Source organism: Sinocyclocheilus grahami, unplaced genomic scaffold, assembly GCF_001515645.1.
Source record: "Sinocyclocheilus grahami isolate Dianchi unplaced genomic scaffold, SAMN03320097.WGS_v1.1 scaffold462.1, whole genome shotgun sequence".
Lineage (NCBI taxonomy): Eukaryota > Metazoa > Chordata > Actinopteri > Cypriniformes > Cyprinidae > Sinocyclocheilus > Sinocyclocheilus grahami.
Window position 1 is genome coordinate 206,952 of NW_015505641.1, and position 13,624 is coordinate 220,575.

General features: G+C 36.2%; 1 pseudogene; it reads left to right on the top strand.

Annotated features, from left to right (window-relative positions):
• Positions 1 to 5,235: 5,235 nt before the first annotated feature.
• On the top strand, positions 5,236 to 12,727 carry LOC107552957 (uncharacterized; annotated as a pseudogene).
• Positions 12,728 to 13,624: the final 897 nt, after the last annotated feature.

Below are 13,624 nucleotides of genomic sequence, written 5' to 3' on the forward strand. Positions count from 1 at the left end.
AAACCTCACTAATAAAGGGTGATGTTGTGAGGTTTTTGCACAGCAGTGCTGTCTTCCCTGTTATTTTGTGCACTGGTGCATGTGAATGTGTTCCCAGCATGCATCTGTGTAGCCATACATCCCACAGTCCACCTGTGATAGCTCCTCAGATTTAAAGGTTTGGTCTCTACAGCAACACATTGAAAGCTCTGCTGTTTTCTCAGACTCACTGCCCGCTTGGCAGGACATGGCCACATTTATGATCGCATTTACCCCTCGAGCTCATTGTTAACAAGCCATCGGGAGCGCAGAGAAGCTGGTATGAACCGGATGGCCCAGTCTGGGCCCCTTGTGCTTTAGACGAGCCGAGAGCCGCCTGCTGAGCGCTGCCCACCAGAGACCCCACTGAGACCCAGACAATACCCCAGCCCCGAGCCTTTACATAACACTGCACTCACTCAGCCACAGTCACATATCGGCCAGAAATCAGCCTCGGTCTTTCTGTCTTTCACACAGTTTTTCAGTGCAGAAATATTTGAGATGTGTCTTTGATTCATAAAACCTATACATTAAAGAATGCATGCAACTGTGCATTAAAGATAAATATTTGTATTTAAGTGCACTTCTTTTTTAAAAAAAAAGGTAATATGGGCCAGTATGAGGTAGATATTACAAGTCTCTGTGTGTTTCCTCCTGCAGAAGGTAAGCTTTTCGATACAACCCTGTTAAGGAGAGGATGGAAAAGCCTGAGGTAGAACGAGCTCATGTGGTAAACGGGAACCCCATCTCTCCTTATTTCACCAAAACCAGCAGTTCAGAGTGGAACAGCTCCGACGATCTTGCCGGTCCCTTTTCCGAGCTGGAGGATTCCTCATCACATGCTGACGTTCCTCCTCAGGTTCCCTCTCGGACTCTGTCTCACACCGCAGCTCCGCCAGTGCCTCCCAAACCACACGGTCTGAGTTCAGAGAACCGGCGACGAGCTCCCCGTCCTCCCAGTCCTCAGCGTCTTCCTCGAAATGGCTCTGCTCTGTCCCAAACCGTCCTGCAGAAGTGGCTGGAAAATTCGGACACGAGCTCCAAGTCTGGCTCCTCTGATCAGGACAGGAACGATCTGTCAGCGAGTGAGGGTGAGGAGAAGTTCTCCAGGTTTCCCAAGCCTGTGGCCGGCTCTGCTGTCATCCCCAGCACCTACTTCTCCGTAGACGGCTGCATGACGGACACGTACCGTGCCAAGTACCATAAAAAGAGACCTGCTCTGTATGTAAGGGCAGACTCTAGAGCCGGAGATTATATATATATATATATTTATATATATATATATATATATATATATATATATATATATATATATATATATATATATGGTAACACTTTAGATTAGGGAACACATATTCACTATTAACTAAAAGTTTTCCCTGAACACACTCCAAAATTGCTGCGTATTAATAGTTAGTAAGGTAGCTGTTAAATTTAGGTATGGAGTCGGATTAAGTAATCTAGAATATGGTCATGCAGAATAAAGCAAGAATATGTGCTTTATAAGTACTAATAAACGTCCGATATGCTAGTAATTTGCATGCTAATAAGCAACTAGTTAATAGTGAGACCTTAAAGTGCCCCTATTATGGATTTTTGAAAATGACCTTTCATGCAGTGTGTAAAACAGCTCTAAGTGAAGGAAAACATCCTGCAAAGTTTTAAATCTGAAAGTGCACCGTGTATAAAGTTGTTGTCTCTCAAAAGAAAGAGTCGACTCTGAATCATTGAAACGAGTCGTTTTTAAAACGAATCCCAAGCCGTTTCATGTTGACGTCAACATGAAATATTAGCATATTGCCCGCCCACTTGTTGGTCTTTTCTCGTTGGTCTGAAGTGACTGTTCTTGAATGGCCCAGCCAGAGCCCTGACTTAAACCCAATTGAGCATCTCTGGATAGACCTAAAAATGGCTGTCCACCAATGTTTACCATCCAACCTGACAGAACTGGGGAGGATCTGCAAGGAGGAATGGCAGCGGATCCCCAAATCCAGGTGTGAAAAACTTGTTGCCTCTTTCCCAAAAAGACTCATGGCTGTATTCGATCAAAAGGGTGCTTCTACTAAATACTGAGCAAAGGGTCTGAATACTTAGGACCATGTGATATTTCAGTTTTTCTTTTTTAATAAATCTGCAAAAATGTCAACAATTCTGTGTTTTTCTGTCAATATGGGGTGCTGTGTGTACATTAATGAGGAAAAAAATTTACTTAAATGATTTTAGCAAATGGCTGCAATATAACAAAGAGTGAAAAATTTAAGGGGGTCTGAATACTTTCCGTACCCACTGTATATATATATATATATATACTGTATATATAGGAATACAAATAAATATACACACACACACATATGCATATATTGTTTGTGTGTGTTTATATTTTTTTCCTCTATAAAAAAAAACATAAAAACGGTCATGTTTTACATTATTGACCAAAGTTGGGGATATTTTGATATAAATTTTTCTTGTACTGCCCAATTTGAGTTGAATTACTGCAATAAATGAACTTTTCCACGGCATTCTAATTTATTGAGATGCACCTGTATGTTGCTATTTATCTTCATTATGTCTATTTTTTTAGAACTTGGTCATTTCTAGGATTACTATTATTTTTATTAATTATTCAGATTAATAAGATGTTATTATAATAAAGTCCTTTTCCTAATTTCATTAGTCTGATAATATAGTTATAATGTTCATGATCTTTCAGAAATCATGCTGATTTGCTGCTCAAGAAACATTTCTGATTATCATTTTTAAAAACAGTTGTGTATAATATTTCTGTGGAAACCATGATACAATTCTTGAAGATTCTTTGGTGAATAAAAAGGGAACCGCATTTATTTGAATTGGAAATATTTTGTAACATTATGTCTTTACTCTCACTTATGATCAATTTAATGCTGAATAAAAGTATTAATTTTCAACAAAAAAAAAATCTAACTCAAAAACTCAAACTTTTGCCTCTTAGTGTTTTTAAAAAATAAAATGTAAAAATAAAAAATGCCTATCAAAGTTTGTTATAAGAGCTCTATGCATACAATTTATTTTAACTGAGAGCCTCGAATATTTTTAGGGATGCATATTCAATCTCAGACACAATTATTAGCAATAATTTGCCGACAGATCAAAATGATAGAACATTAATTTCAGATGTTATATCAGAAATTTTGATGTTAAAGTAGTGATCTTTGCAGTGACATAATTTACAGTGTTAGTAGAAAAAAAACTAATGCCAACTAAAAAATTATACATTTTAACATCATAGCTACAAAATCTAAAAGATCCCAGTCCCATAGCATACAGAGCACATACAGTAATAAATACACACAATACAAATAACACTGAGTAGCATACAGTATATTACATTTACATTATAAGACACAACAGTCCTCTGAGTTAGAGAAGATGTTTTGTGATCGCGTCACCCTTTGGCTTAGAAACAGTGAGCTGACATGGCAAACACTTGTTAATGTGGGCTGTTCTGTTTGTATTTGTTTTCTAACAGACTCTGAAGTGCAGCAGCAGACAGCAAACCACATGACAGCACAGTGACGTCACGATTAACACGTGCACTAAGCAGTGGAGATGTTGTGGGTGAGAGTCTGTGCAGTTGTGACTGAACTCACATTTTAACGTGACACACATAGCGGTGTGCCTTTCCTTTCTTACAGTCTCGTATCTGCCATTTCGTCTTCCTCCAGACCAGGACGCACCTCCTCGTTCCCTTCTTCCTGTTTTTAGGAGGGCTGCGCCTCCAGTTGGTGCAAGTGACAGGCTCTCCTCCCACCCACTCCCAGCGGCCTTTACTGTCACGATCATTCAGACCTGTCATTACACAGAGAGAGCGACCAGTTCATGTTTAACCCCTTAGAGCCTACTGGCTCACACTTCAATTTGGGGTCCAATTCTCACTACTAACTATGACTACTAATTTGCTGCTAATTAATAGTTTGTAAGGTAATTGTTAAAGGGTTAGTTCACCCAAAAATGAAAATTCTGTCATTAATTACTCACCCTCGTGTTGATCCAAACCCGTAAGACCTTCGTTCATCTTCGGAACACAATTTAAGATATTTTTGATGAAATCTGAGGGCTCTCTGACCCTCCCATAGACAGCAAGGTAACTACCACGTTCAAGGTTCAGAAAAGTACCAAGATGATCGTAAAAAGTAGTCCGTGTGACATCAGTGGTTCAGCTGTAAAGTTACGAAGCTACGAGAATACTTTTTTGAGCAAAGAAAACAAAAATAACAACTTTATTCCACATTTTCGTCAAGCGGTGTGCCTTTCCTTTCTTACAGTCTCGTATCTGCCATTTCGTCTTCCTCCAGACCAGGACGCACCTCCTCGTTCCCTTCTTCCTGTTTTTAGGAGGGCTGCGCCTCCAGTTGGTGCAAGTGACAGGCTCTCCTCCCACCCACTCCCAGCGGCCTTTACTGTCACGATCATTCAGACCTGTCATTACACAGAGAGAGCGACCAGTTCATGTTTAACCCCTTAGAGCCTACTGGCTCACACTTCAATTTGGGGTCCAATTCTCACTACTAACTATGACTACTAATTTGCTGCTAATTAATAGTTTGTAAGGTAATTGTTAAAGGGTTAGTTCACCCAAAAATGAAAATTCTGTCATTAATTACTCACCCTCGTGTTGATCCAAACCCGTAAGACCTTCGTTCATCTTCGGAACACAATTTAAGATATTTTTGATGAAATCTGAGGGCTCTCTGACCCTCCCATAGACAGCAAGGTAACTACCACGTTCAAGGTTCAGAAAAGTACCAAGATGATCGACAAAATAGTCCGTGTGATATCAGTGGTTCAGCTGTAAAGTTACGAAGCTACGAGAATACTTTTTTGAGCAAAGAAAACAAAAATAACAACTTTATTCCACATTTTCGTCACTTGTGGACGCGCGTTCACGACAGTATCGTGACTCGAGCCTCAAACCAAAACAGGCCTTTTCACTTTGCAGCATGAAAACTGAGCGCACAATGCCTGTCAAATGGAGTGTGACATTCCAGCGGTTTCTGTGGGAGAGCGGTAATTGCTTTTTTCAGTGTTTGGCCATTGGTTGCACGGGCTGTGAATCCTGCCCACCCACTAATGAGTGAACGAGGTTCTGCTGTGCTCACTGTTTCCTGACCGAGCTGTGCGGGAGAATCAGGACTCTGCTTTCTTCAGTGAATCTGGCAGTTCTTTAGTTTTTGCAGAATGTGGTTTTCAGCATCATTTTTATGCTTCCTAATTGGTCTTTTAGGACTAGGAGGGACTCACTGCTTGCTGTTAATGGAAGATCAGGGGGAGGAACTGGAAGATAGAGACCTGAGCAAAGCTATTTTGGAGATGTTGCATATAAATAAACTGTCAGCGCCTCAGCAGGCAAAGCCACACCCCTACATGAAGCATGTTTACCAGTCCCTGGACGCACAGGCAAGAGACCTGAGTGGTGCTGATGGGACTCTTGTGCAGAGCTTCCGGAGCATTGAAGGTAAAGATACTTATATTTTTTATCTGAATAAACTGAATCAAATATTAAAATCTATGAATGTTCTCATCTAAAAACTATTTATTATTACTTTTGCCTTAAAAAAAAGAAGAATGTAGCTATACAGCGGGTCAAAAAGTCTCACCAGTGAAAACGCATTTGCGTTATTTTTAATTTAATGTCAACTTTCTTTACAAATTATGTTATTGTCATAATTTGAGCAAAAAGTAGAATTTTAAAATGTCTTACTATTCAGTTTCTCCCAGTGTTATTTTAGTATGATTGAGATATTATTATAGTTTTTATTAATATTTTGAATTAGTTTTAGTTTTTTATATTTTCTATATTTTAAAAAGTGACTTCTTATATGCGTTTTATTATTTCAAGTGTTTTTATTATATATATTTTTTTATTTTCGTTAAAGTTTTAGTAATTTTGCTGTAATTTGTTGTGATTTTTTTATTTAATTTTTTAATATGTCTACACCGTTTTTATTCCTTTTATTAATAAATGTTATTTAATGTATCAAATTAAACTAAATGGAAATAAGAAATGTTGCTGAAATAAAATGTTACTTTTTATATTTTATTTTATTTTGTTCCAAGTTTTTTTTTCCAATGGATGCAAAAACATCTGACAGTCTGTACAATGGCACAAACGTGATTATTTGGTTAGTAAAATATTTCTTCATTATACGCAGTGAAGTTTTTTTTATCAATTATTCGAATTCCCTGTATTTGTATTCTATCCGTTTATTAGTAGGCTTATAATATATTGTATATCCAAGTTTAAATAAACAAAAAATACAATTAAAATTAAAATAAATAAATAAATTCCCAGATTTTCAATGTGGCTTTGGGTCCGACTGTACATACATTGTAATGAGTTGTATTTTATACACTTCTCTGAATAGACCTGGATGCATAAAAAGGTTTGACAACCTACAAAGTTATATACAATCTAATAAATACTACTAAAAAATGACTTTTTATAAGAATGATAAATGTTGCTTCAAATATTCAACCTAAAGATGTTTTGTTTTTTTAAATAAGACTCAAAGTACGGCACTCCGGGATGGATCTGGTTCAACATGTCCCAGCTGAGTCCCTTCATGAGGGTTGCAGAGCTGGTCCTGCTGAGGAAGACTCTTCATCACAAGCCGCTTAGTGTGACGGTCACAGTACACAGTCTTTCACCGGGACCAGATAACCTGAGCATTAGCGGCCCTCTTGCAGAGCACTTATTGAGTCTGGACCGGCTGCCTCCATCAGGATATGACGTTTTCGACGTGACAGCTGCAATAACCCAGCCACCACGCCACTCAGATATTTTGGGCTTCCTTTTTTAAATAAGACTCAAAGTACGGCACTCCGGGATGGATCTGGTTCAACATGTCCCAGCTGAGTCCCTTCATGAGGGTTGCAGAGCTGGTCCTGCTGAGGAAGACTCTTCATCACAAGCCGCTTAGTGTGACGGTCACAGTACACAGTCTTTCACCGGGACCAGATAACCTGAGCATTAGCGGCCCTCTTGCAGAGCACTTATTGAGTCTGGACCGGCTGCCTCCATCAGGATATGACGTTTTCGACGTGACAGCTGCAATAACCCAGCCACTCAGATATTTTGGGCTTCCAGCTGCGCTTCGGGGATGAGAGCGGCAGCTTGGTTCTCCATGAAGCCCTGACGCAGAGCCTCTACTGCTTGAACGGCAGCTCTCTCAGCCAGCCGCTCTAAGTGGTCTACAGGAGCACATCGATGGAGCACCAGCAGAGGGGGCCAGGAACGAGTTCAGACTCAGAGCACAGACACGGCCGAGCTGCATGGCCAGCTCTGAAGATGACAGACAGAGAATACATCTGAGGCATGGGAGACACTTAGCTGCATGCAAGCTGTACGTACATCATGTCAACCTTCATACGAGCAAGCTGAGTCAATGGATACTACAGCCGTCCAGTTTCAACATAAGTATTTGTAGGTATGACCTGTCTGTGTGTGATGAGTCAGGGGGATTTACAATATGTACAAGTTTAAGAATGTGCCATTGAATATTCATAGTGTGTGACTTCCCTTATGAAAAAAATAGGTGCTCTTATTTGTATTGAATGTGCTATACATCAAATCTTAAAAGTATTTTTTTTAAACTGTACTTGTAGATAATATTAATTGAATAAAAGGCCACTTAAGTGTACTTAAAGAGAGACACTTCCATGACTGTTTCTTATGGAAGAGGATTAGGGCCAAGCAATAATGAAATTTACCAAGTTTTTTCTCGAAACACAACAACTTTATTCTCGAAATGTAATGATTTAATTCTCAACATTTTATTTCGACATTTTTCTTGAAATTACACGTTTAATCTTGCATTATAATGACTTTAATCTCGAGATGGTTTGTATTTTTATTTTTTTTGCTTGGCCCTAATCCTCTTCCATAGTTTCTTAACACACTTAAGTACACTTTTGAAAAGTAGTCATAATAATGTTATGACTACTCATAACATTATGAGTACTCTTTATAATGTTAAATTAAGTTTTACTTTAAATATATCAATGCTTTAATAATCTTTTGTCATGCTTTAAACTGTACGTACATCATGTCAACCTTCATACGAGCAAGCTGAGTCAATGGATACTACAGCCGTCCAGTTTCAACATAAGTATTTGTAGGTATGACCTGTCTGTGTGTGATGAGTCAGGGGGATTTACAATATGTACAAGTTTAAGAATGTGCCATTGAATATTCATAGTGTGTGACTTCCCTTATGAAAAAAATAGGTGCTCTTATTTGTATTGAATGTGCTATACATCAAATCTTAAAAGTATTTTTTTTAAACTGTACTTGTAGATAATATTAATTGAATAAAAGGCCACTTAAGTGTACTTAAAGAGAGACACTTCCATGACTGTTTCTTACGGAAGAGGATTAGGGCCAAGCAATTTTTTCTCGAAACACAACAACTTTATTCTCGAAATGTAATGATTTAATTCTCAACATTTTATTTCGACATTTTTCTTGAAATTACACGTTTAATCTTGCATTATAATGACTTTAATCTCGAGATGGTTTGTATTTTTTTTTTTTTTGCTTGGCCCTAATCCTCTTCCATAGTTTCTTAACACACTTAAGTACACTTTTGAAAAGTAGTCATAATAATGTTATGACTACTCATAACATTATGAGTACTCTTTATAATGTTAAATTAAGTTTTACTTTAAATATATCAATGCTTTAATAATCTTTTGTCATGCTTTAAATTAAGCTTATTTTGATGTCTTGACTAACATGCTAAAGCGAAAGTAAAGTACTTTACTTTTACTTTACTTTGTCATTTAGCTGACGCTTTTATCCAAAGCGACTTACAAATAAGAAAAAGAAATTAAAACTAAAAGCTCAAACTCTATAAATACTATATATATACACACATTTAAGAAAATGAAATAAATTAAAATGACAAATGCATACAACAACATTTCAAAACTAAAACATTTAAATGAGAAAAAAAAGTACTTGATTATAATTTTAACTGTTATTCGATATTCCATTTAAAATTAATGTATTTTAAATTGCAGCTTCGTCATTACAAGTGTGTAATTAGAAATATATTTAAATACATGACATACAAGTTTCAATGGAAATGATTGAAGTATATTTTAATTTGATATAAAAGCTTGTCAGTATTCAGTGCACTCTAACCATATTTCAAAGACAAAACATTATGAGTACTCTTTATAATGTTAAATTAAGTTTTACTTTAAATATATCAATGCTTTAATAATCTTTTGTCATGCTTTAAATTAAGCTTATTTTGATGTCTTGACTAACATGCTAAAGCGAAAGTAAAGTACTTTCCTTTTTACTTTCCTTTGTCATTTAGCTGACGCTTTTATCCAAAGCGACTTACAAATAAGAAAAAGAAATTAAAACTAAAAGCTCAAACTCTATAAATACTATATATATACACACATTTAAGAAAATGAAATAAATTAAAATGACAAATGCATACAACAACATTTCAAAACTAAAACATTTAAATGAGAAAAAAAAGTACTTGATTATAATTTTAACTGTTATTCGATATTCCATTTAAAATTAATGTATTTTAAATTGCAGCTTCGTCATTACAAGTGTGTAATTAGAAATATATTTAAATACATGACATACAAGTTTCAATGGAAATGATTGAAGTATATTTTAATTTGATATAAAAGCTTGTCAGTATTCAGTGCACTCTAACCATATTTCAAAGACAATAGAAGTAAAACTACATATAAAGATGGACCAAATCCTACTTAAGTGGGTCAAAAATCCTTTGAGTTCAACTAATTGCATTTTAATATTGATTTAAACTATAACACGGTTTCATTCTGTTTTAAATAAATATCATGCTAAAACTTTCGAAAACTTTACACTAAGGTCGCACTTAAGTATATATTGTATTAAATGTTATTATTTCTGTAATAATATCCGACTCTTTTTAAAAGTAGGCTATGCTAAAGTGTATTTTTTCACAAGGGTTCCCCATGAATGGCAGTGAGTAATGAAAATTAGCTACGCTACTAGCCTAAACTACAGGTGCATCTCAATAAATTAGAATGCCGTGGAAAAGTTCATTTATTTCAGTAATTCAACTCAAATTGTGAAAATTGTGTATTAAATGAATTAAATGCACACAGACTGAAGTAGTTTAGGTGTTTGGTTTTCCACGACATTCTAATTTATTGAGATGCACCTGTATTTATTCAGCAGCATGATAGAAGTTAAGTTCTTTCTAGTGAATCAGATGATTCTAAATGGTCTTCATAGACTGAGAGTCCGGTTCTTTCTAGTGAATCAGATGATTTTAAATGGTCTTCAAATGGGGGGGACATATATATATATGGTAATAAAAAGTATATATATGGATGGGAGGAAGTGAATTTTGAATTTGAGACCATGGTGCTCAGTTTGGACAAAAAACTTTTCAATATGCCTTTCTCGGAAACCTCTGATGCCTTGGGGATATGAAACCGAAACCGAATTCTGTTCTGGAATCTGACTGTAATGCGTGAGTGGAGGCCCCTCTATATTCTATAGGATTTCTTTTATGGTTATACAGTTATATGATTACAATATTGTATGTTTACTATATTATGAAAAGCATAAGCATTTTTCTTCATCTCTACCGCATCCAGACAGCAATTCCTATTTCATTTTTTGAAATGTAGCTTACGGAAAAGCGATCGTTCTAACCATACCCTTTGATTTACATAATAAACTATGCAACAAATGACAGCCTAAAAAATTAGCGACACTACACGCGCGCGCAGTTTATCGAAAATTGCCAACTCTCGCGAGACGAATAAGCAACCGCAGCTTCAAAATCAAGCCCAAAACAAGCCCAATCTTTTTTTTTATAATTTATTATCATCAATATAATTTATTATCAATTATTTATTACCAATAAATGAGCCCGCAACATATTAAACTGAAACTACACTTTTATCTGAAAAGCAAAAACATAAGTTATTTTACAAAAATCAGCAAACTGCAACAAAGCAGGAACAAAACTCTTCTCCAATCACCTGTGAGCAGAATAGGATTGGAGAGATGGAAAAGGATAAAAACACAAGAGCTTCAAAGGGGAGCTGTAACATAGCCACATATTTATAGCCTACTAATATATTGGCTATTCGAACCAACTCTACTCTTAGTATTAGTATAGGCCTACTTGGAGTTTTTTAATAGCCCGTGATAATTAATACATTACAAAAACATTGTAAAAATAAAAAATTAGGCTACTTTATAAAGGAAAATAGTCATCTTACTCCTCTACGTCTACTACTATCATCGCTTGGATTACAGTGTCACGCTCCTTCTTCTTGAATGTGATGTTTCTTCAATCCCTCATCAAAAAGAAGGCGCGTGCGGAGGGGGCGGAATATTTGACAAATTACACTACAGCACTTGTATTTTTGCACTGATTGGCTATTAACTGTGAGCTATGGAGTTTCTATGGAGGACTAAACCTGCAAAAATAATAAATAAATAAATAAATACACAAATAAATAAATAAATGTGTGTATAAATACACAAATTCTTGTTTAAATACATATAGAAATAATTTAACGTGATTAAAGTAGGCAAATAAATAAAATAAATTGGTGGGCAAATGGAAAATGTTTAAGGAAATGCTCATTCTCAGAATTGCGAGAAAAAAAAGTCATAAGTCAAAGACTTTATAGCTCGCAATTGTGAGTTTATATCACGCAATAGGGGTTATGCGCAACAGACTTCCGTATTCTGTTAACCGGGTCTTGTCACTTCCGGTTCAAGCGTTTTGCATATGCTTAGTTAAATATGAAGCAGTTTTACTCAAGATGCCTTCAAAGTAGATACCAATGATGATCATAACCAATGTCCATCACATATGCGGACTGATATCTAAATGTTTTTCACTTTTCACATTTAGATATAAAAATGGAACAAAACGTCAACAATAAAACAGCTAGCTAGTTTAACTAATTATCTTAAAAGTCCATAGATATCGCTATTATTTAATACGGCTGTTAACACGTTCTCCGACAAGCGGAAGCAATGAGACCTGTTTTCTGGGTTTGGTCAGGTGATGTTTGACATATACCCTATTCTGAGAAAAAAAAGACAGAATTGTGAGATTAAAAAAATTACCTTTTTTAAAGGTCAAAACAACCCAATAGCTGGGGGTCAAAACAACCCAACAGCTGGGTCAAAACAACCCAATAGCTGGGGTCAAAACAACCCAACAGCTGGGGTCAAACCAACCCAACAGCTGGGGTCAAACCAGCCCAACAGCTGGGGTCAAACATCTTGGATGGCCCTGATAGTGAGGACATTTTCAGCAAATTTTCATTTTTGAGCGAACTATTCCTTTAATCTGGCCTTTAATGTCATTTTAATTTCAGCAATACAAAATCTGCCAATAGTACTGTTGTATCTAGAGGAATAAATGTCAAATCTCACCTCAGGTACTTTTCTTTATATTTGTAAGCATTACCGTTAATGTGAACACAGTGCATATTTGTGTATTTAATGTTTAGCAAAAAAAATAATAAACGGAGTATATGAAGAAATAAGGTACAAATAAAGCCAATGTTCTCCAGTTCTGAAAGGCTAGCAGAATCACAGCCCTATGGACACAATGAGGACATACTGTACGTCTCATGGGACGAACCAGATGTCTGCTCGGATTCCACCATTTAAGAGCAGATTGCAGAAACTGTGTCAGAGAGTGTAACATGAGAAGCTGTTGAAGTTAAAAACAAGACCTTAAGACTAAGAGTGAGATATGGAGGTTGGCACAATGGTTATTATTAGTCATGACCTAATGTTCGGCCAGGCTGAGGGGATCTGATAAAATGCTTGCTGTCTTTTTATTTCTAATGTTCAGCATTGGCTCACTGGGAAGGGTGTTTTGAGATGGAAACATTACTGTGTACTTTGGAGAATAGTAATCTGGGCTCATTTGGTAAGGGCTGCAGATAAGAGTTGCATTCCTGTTTACTGACACACTAAAGAAAAACCCAAAATGTACCTGAGACCAAAAACACCTTCAACATCCACTGAGAATTAAGGCCTGTTCACACCAAGACAAAAATTCGGAGCAAAAACATTTCAATTTGAATGAACATCCGTCACTGAGACCGAGAGGTGTTTGGATTTCTTTTCCATTGCGCTGCGAAAAACACTGGTCAACCAATAAGATTTGAGCTTTTGGTCACATGCCCAAACAGCATGACATTTTCAGTCTTTTCATAATCATGGACAACTATTTGTTTTTACATTTCCATATCCGAGTGTAATATTACATACTAGGTTGGTCTGAACTTTATTTTTATATATAATTTCCTAGACTTGTGGGTTAAATAACCTCTTAAAAGGGATAATTCACCCAAAAATGAACGTTCTATCATCAGTTACTTTCTTCATTTCTTTGAATAGTAAGATGTCAAACTGCTCTGAATTTGGTTCATTTCGAGGCTAAAATGTGTTGACATTTAGAAGGTTACTGGGCCATTCTCAGGAAATAGTGCCATTTGGGAAAGTTGTTGTTTTTTGTCTGAAAAGTATTTCATTTGAAAATGTCACTATTGCACTTTA